This window comes from Pan troglodytes, chromosome 7, assembly GCF_028858775.2.
Source record: "Pan troglodytes isolate AG18354 chromosome 7, NHGRI_mPanTro3-v2.0_pri, whole genome shotgun sequence".
In the NCBI taxonomy this organism is placed as follows: domain Eukaryota; kingdom Metazoa; phylum Chordata; class Mammalia; order Primates; family Hominidae; genus Pan; species Pan troglodytes.
The window spans coordinates 66,817,121-66,824,173 of NC_072405.2; the positions used below are offsets into that span (position 1 = coordinate 66,817,121).

General features: G+C 39.8%; 1 long non-coding RNA gene across 1 annotated transcript in view; it reads right to left on the minus strand.

The window, feature by feature from the left end:
* Window positions 1-4,680, minus strand: part of LOC104007616 (uncharacterized) — a 33,408-nt gene extending 28,728 nt beyond the window's left edge. Inside the window, exons 1-2 of the long non-coding RNA XR_681881.4 lie at window positions 4,538-4,680; window positions 3,828-3,992 (exon numbers count right to left, since the gene is read on the minus strand). This is a non-coding gene — a long non-coding RNA (uncharacterized LOC104007616). The remainder of the gene's footprint in view (window positions 1-3,827; window positions 3,993-4,537) is intronic.
* Between the last annotated feature and the right edge of the window lie 2,373 nt (window positions 4,681-7,053).

The following is a 7,053-nucleotide window of genomic DNA, read 5'->3' on the forward strand; positions in this document are numbered from 1 at the left end:
TCACCTTCCAGCTAAAAATGGGAGGAAGGTCAGTTGGATGAGGATAATTGGGGAAAAGTTATAATTTTTCAAATGAAATTATAGGATAAAACTTGTGGCTTTTTTTTTCTTTTTGATTTCAACAGAGAAGAAAGAAAATTATAAATACTTTCAATAATGAATTTGAGCTCCATGCAACTGACAGCAGAAGTGAGATTAGCATATATTTTGATTGACATTAGAAGTCTATTCCTGTTTATTTAACTCTGAGTTACCATTATTTTGATATTAAGTTAATGGAGAGGGAAAAGACACACCATCATCTTGTCAAGCTAAGCAGAGAAATAGATCTGATTTCCTACTGGGAAATTATAAACATATCTTCTTTCCTGTTGGGATAAAATCAGAGCTGGAGTTCATTTCCTATTGGGGTTATGCTGGCTGTCTCTGACACCGTAAGTCTAGAAGTAGTGATATTGTTTATATATCAAAACTGTGATCATGAAAAACATATGTGTAGGAAAAAAATGCAAAGGGCAGCCTAGAGTATGGGAATATGAGATAGTCAAATGCACATGTGGGAACTTAACTGCATTTTGAGAGTAAATTCTTGAATGTGCATACGTAGCATGTGCTTTTCTTCAGATGGTTAGTTTTTTCCTGTCTGTGTCATTTTTTCTTTATTATAGCTAAATGAGTATTTATTAAAGGCTCATTTTATTGTATTAATACTGAAAGTATAGATTTGCCTTTTTTTGGTTAAATGTAGTCACATGTCTTTCATAAGTGAAGAATATTTGAAGTTTCTGAGCTTTACAGCACAAGGCATGGGATTATTTTGGCTTTTTAAGAGTGGGATCATTTCTTCACTTATTGTTGTTTAAGTTTGAACAATTTTATTCTCCTTATAATGATTATAAGGACATGAAATTTAATATAAACACTTCTGTTTATTCATTAAAAAGTAGTTACTATAAGCCTGCTATGTGTTAAGTGCTATTCTAGGTTCCAGGACACAGGGGTGAATTAGACAGTTATTAACCTCATAGGGTTTACATTCTAGGGGAGAATCTAGAGAATTAAAAATAAATGTGTAATGCTATGGCCACTGTGATACATGCTACAAAGAAAAAAATAAAACAGAGTAGTAAGATAGAGAATGTCTTGGGAGGAGAAAGAGGTAGTCAGGAGACATTTCTTTGAGGGGATGACACTTGATCATAGGATATTTGCTGACGACAACAAAGTAATAACCACAGGTCTCTGGAGGGGCATCTCAAGCTAAGAAAACAGTGAGTGTAAAAGGCCTGAGACGGGGAAGAAGCTTGATGTCAAAGGAACAGGAAAAATGCTGATGGGGCTAAGATGCAGCAAGAGAGTCTGATTTTAAGATGGAGTCAGAAAGACCAAAGCCAGATTATGAAGGGAATTTTTGTTTCATTTTGTTTTGTTTTATTTTGTTTTGAGACAGAGTCTTGTTCTGTCACCCAGGCTGGAGTGCAGTGGCCTCAAACTCCTTGCTTAAGTGGTCCTTTGCCTCTGCCTCCTAAGTAGCTGGGACTATAGATGTGCACCATCATACCCAGCTATTTAAAAAAACATTTTTTTTTTTTTGCAGAGATGAGGACTCACTATGCTGTCCAGACTGGTCTCAAACTCCTGGCCTCAAGCCATCCTCCCTGCTCAGTCTCCCAAAGTGCAGGCCTGAGCCACCAAGGTGAACGGTGTTCTTGATCATGTAAAGGACTTTGGATTCTCTTCTCAGCATGATGGAAAGCCACTGGAAAACACACCACATAGAAATGACATAAGCTGATTTATATTTAAAATAAAATCCTTATGATTGCCATGAGAAGCGTTGAATGTGAGGTGGGGAAGAGAGAGACGGGGGCAAGAGTAGAAGCTAAGACGACCAGGCAAGAGATGATGATGGAGACTTAGGCTGGAGATGGCAAGATGTCACTCTTGGCCATATTTCAAAGTAAGATTTGCTCATGGACTAGTTGTTACAAGACAGGTGAGTAATGGGGACAAGGCTATTTGTAGGATTATAAGTGAAAGACTAGTTACTATTTATGAAAACAGGAAAGACTGGGCCTTGTTAGGTTTCAGATGCCTTAGAAAATGAGACTTAGAATTCTGAGAATTGGCTTGGGCTGGAAATATAAACTCAGTAAACATCAGAATATAGATGATAATTAAATCCAGGGGACGGGGCAAGTCCCTCTAGAAGTGAGCATATATAAATAAGAGATCTGAGGACTGAGCACTGAGCTCTGAGACCTACAATTGCATGATTGAGGAGAGGAGGAGCCAGTAATGAAGACTGCAGTGCCCAGGGAGGTAGAAAGAACAACTGGAGGTTACAGTGTTCTGAAAGCCAAAAGGCGAATGTGTTTCAAGAGAAAAAGAGTGCTTCCTATGTTGTACACTCCCAAGAGGCTGATGACAATGACTTTGTGAGCTTGCCAATTGCATTCTCAGTCTGGAGGCATGGGTAAAGCCGGTTGAGGAGAGAACTCAAGACGAGAACATGTAAAGAATCTGTAGAGACAACTCTTTCTAAATGGATGGTTACAAGGCCACACAGAACAGGCTGTGGCTGAAGGAAATGGGGACTCTTGGAAGAGCATTTTAATTTTTATGGAAATTATTATAGCACATTCATCGATGGTCATGATCTAGGAGAGAAGGATAAAGTAATGAAATAGAAAAGGAAGGGAATAATTACAAGATCAAAATCCTCGAGGAGGTGAAAGTGGACAAGGTCCATGAAGGTTAATTTTAGGTGCCAACTTGACTGGATTAAGGGATACCCAGAAAGGTGATAAAGCATTATTTTTGTGTTCATCTGTGAGGATGTTTACAGAGGAGACTGGCATTTGAATCAGTGGACTGAGTAAGGAAAATTCACCCACACCCAATGTGAGAGCCTAGATAGCAGAGGAAAAAATTTTCTCTCTTTTTCTGCTGGAGCTGGGGCACCCTTCTTCTCCTGCCCTTCAACATCAGAACTCCAGGTTCTCTGGCCTTGGGACTCTAGGACTTGCACAGGCAGCACCCCAAGTTCTCAGGCCTGTGGCTTTAGACTGAAATTTACACCATTGACTTTCCTGGTTCTGAGACCTTCATACATGGACTGAGACATGCTATCGGCTTCCCTAGCTCTCCAGTGTGCAGGTCACCTATGGTGGGACTTCTCAGCCTCCATAACCACATAAGCCAATTTCCCTGAGACATCTATTCCCCTCTCATACATCTACCTCTATGAATATATCCTATTGTTTCTCTTTCTTTGGAGATCCTGTCAACTAACACAAAATTCAACCCACATGTCAAGTGGTTGGCCTCAGCTAGGAGTAGACCTAGTTAAGCATTGTAAAAAGAGGCAGGCGGATCACGAAGTCATGAGATCGAGACCATCCTGGCTAACACAGTGAAACCCCGTCTCTACTAAAAATACAAAAAATTAGCCAGGCATGGTAGCGGGTGCCTGTAGTCCCAGCTACTCAGGAGGCTGAGGCAGGAGAGTGGCGTGAACCCGGGAGGCGGAGGTTACAGTGAGCCGAGATGGAGCCACTGCACTCCAGCGACAGAGTGAGACTCCATCTGAAAATAAATAAATAAATAAATAAATAAATAAATAAATAAATAAATAAGAGGGAACACAGAGAAGATGGGCAGAGATGTCAATAGGTTGGTAGATGTGGTGGTGGCTGACAGGGTAGTTCTTTTTCTGATAATTATTTTATAAGCTAAGAATGAGAAGAGGAAAGGGGTAATTGGAGTTTTAAGGAAAGAGAAGATGTGCAATAGTAATCTGAGATAATGGGAGAAATAAGGCTTACTTGAAAGTAGCAGTCATGTGTTAAAGTTGAGCATCTTCAGCTTAAGTGTGGGTTTTTGTTTAGCCTACTCTACTGCTCAGGGCCAGTAAAGAATAAATGGAGAGCTGGAGTCCTTCCAAGTGAGTAAGTTGGAGAGCGTCTTGGGCACAGGCTATCAAACTTTTCCTGCAAAGGGTCAGACAGTAGATATTTTAGGCTCACTTTGTAACCATACAGTTTGTCACAACTACTCAATTTGCCATTTTAGTGCAAAAGCAGTCATAGACAATACATAAACAAATGGTGTGGCCAGGTCCCAATAAAACATTACTTATAAAAACAGGCAGTGAACTGATTTGTCCTGAGATCCTTAGTTTGCTGGCCTATGGTCTAAGGAATTGAGGGTGCATGCAAGGAACTATTGTATTAATGGCCCATGGATGCAAAGCTGGATAACATCGGAAGTGGGCACACAAGAATGTGATGGGTTGCAAATGGCTTAGAGGTCTAGATGAGGGCAGTAAATTATTGGAATAGGGGTACTAATTAAAAACAACTGGAAAGAAAGAAGTTGGTGCTTAGAGTGTTTGCAGCTTGACATCTAGTTGTTAGAGGTGAAATCATCATTGGATAGGAGCCAAAGGAGGACATGAATCTAAGAGCCTTGGAGATGTGGAAGCAACTTTTAAATGTTTTGGTCTAAGTCTTGATGAGGGAATGGGAGGTCTTACCAGGAACAAGTGCTGCTCTGGAGACATCTCTCAAATCAGGGGCAACTGGAGCTTTGTGTACCTCCTTTATAGATTCCCACGAACAGCAGGATGGGCTGACTTCTCCTGGGATTCAGATCTCTGGGATTCTCCGCAACACCATGCTGAAATGAAGGCATGGTCAAGTAGAAGTCATTTTGCAGGAGTCTGTGTACCCTAAAGTCTCACTTCAAATCATTTGTTAGTTACTTCCAGTGTATCTGGTACCACATCTCTTTCCAGATTATTATTTGCTAATATTCTGTGAGGGGGGAAAAGAAGACAGGATGATTATTATTCTTGAAAATTCACCTCAGTTGATAATGTCTACCAAGAGACATTCTTGTCATTCCTTTCTCGAGTAGTGCAGTACTTAGATAGAAAGTATTTATGTAACTGTAGAAAGAGTCTTGTTGTTAGGAAATTTGATGGTCATTTCTGATATAAAATATTTTTGAAAGATAACTTCTCGGATTAACTCATCTCTTTGCTTATTCTTTCAGTTTATGTGCTAGGCAGATAAAAACATTTAAGGCAAACAAAGTCTCTTCCCGCAAGATACTCAGGCTAGATGTGGAGTTGAGATAGGAATAACACAGGATGGTTGCAGGAGAACAGAAAACTCCAGGCAGCAGTTCCACATGACTAGCAAAAGGAAACTGTTGAAATAACTATAGAAGCTAGGAGCTGATAAGACCCTGAAAAACAGGGTACAGACTAAGCTGGCTAAGACCAACATGGCACTGAATTTTACCTAGGTTTCACCTAGGACCTCATTATACACTAATAAACATACTAAATCACACACCCACCAATACCGCGACAGTTCTGGGGAAATCCATATTTTGTATAAAAATGGGTGACACCACAGTTCTGAGAAATCTCCACCTTTTCCCAGGAATCTCCATGACTATTCCACCCTTAGTTAAAGAAACCCATGAAGATAGAAACCCCAGTCCCCATTACATGGCTCTCTTGACTATACCCACACTCCCTTTTCTTGAGTGTACTTTTCCCTTTGCAATAAGTGTCCATATTTTCATATTTTCTGACCTTGAATTCATCCTCATGATGGTGTCAAGAGCCTGGACACCAGCTGGAGTTGAGGTCCCAGCGGTGTCTCAGGACCTCCCTCGGCCCACTGGTGTCAAAGTGGATTACGTAAATAAATAATTGCAAGATACCCAATTAACTGCTATAACAAGGCAAAGAAGAGTAATTCATTTGTTTATTCATCATAAGTTTTATTTTTACTCTTTTCTATATGCCAGGCAGATAAAAATAAATAAGATATTTTCTTTGCTGTCAAGGTGCTCAGAGGCTAGGTATGGAGCTTGTTAGATAAGCAAATGACTGCAAGCTACTGCACGCATTGCTACCATAAGAAGGTACAAATAAACCATAGTGATAGCACAAAGAAGGTTGGAATTGACTCCACATGAGAGGTAAAGAAAGGCTTCACCAAGGGGAAAATCCTCAACTGGGTCTTGAAAGATGGTTAGGATAGCACCAAGAGTGGAGGAACATACCAGGAGGAGGGGATTAGCAAATGTGTAGAGTCTGATGATAGCCAGAGCATTGGGACAATAGAGGAGAAAACAGGACATGAGGCTGGAAAGTTGGTGGGACCAGGGAATGGGAGGATGGCAGTAGGGGGAAGTTAGACCTTCTCAGCAAGGCTCTGGGAGACCTGGAAGGGCTTAAATCAGGGAAATAAATATCAGATTTATATCTCAGAGAGAAAATGGAGAAAGGATTAGAAGAAGGTGAGTCTGGAGGCAAAAGTTTTCCAGTTTTAAAATTTTTTTAACTTTTTTTCCTCTCCCCAACCCCCTTTTTAAAAAAATTTGGTTGTGACGGATTCAATTGATATGTAAAACACAAAATCTCAGAATCAAATGGTTGTTTAGGTTCTTTATAATTTTAACCTATGCTGGTTTAGGTCATTCCTCTGCACTCGGGTTCCAGTGCTTATATCTATCACCAGTTCATGTGCTGAATATTAATAATGGATCTTTCTCTGACATCAGCCTGGAAATTCCCTGAGGATGAGGGCCAACCTTTATTTACTTTAGTGGACATCTCGCGTAAGTTCACATTATATAAATTCAACTACTATTGCTGAACTGAACCAAATGCTGATTCCTTTATATTTAATAACTATAGAATAATTGGAATTGGGGGGAAAGAATGCCTATTATCAATATACCTGGTAACCTGTCAATGCAGATAACACAACATGTCCAAACTTCCAAAACATAGCTCAGCTAATATTGCAGAATGGAATAACCTAAAGGAATAGAGAATGAGAGATCCACGAGACTCAATGTGATTCTAACTTCTTCAAAGTAGGTTTTTTTTCAACCTGCATGCAATTTATTTCCTAAGATAGTTTCTCATCATACATTATATAAACATGATGATATAAAAACAATTCTTGAGGCAATATTAGGAAACACTAAAGTTAGGGTCTAACTTAAAGGACTGTCAAAAGCAAA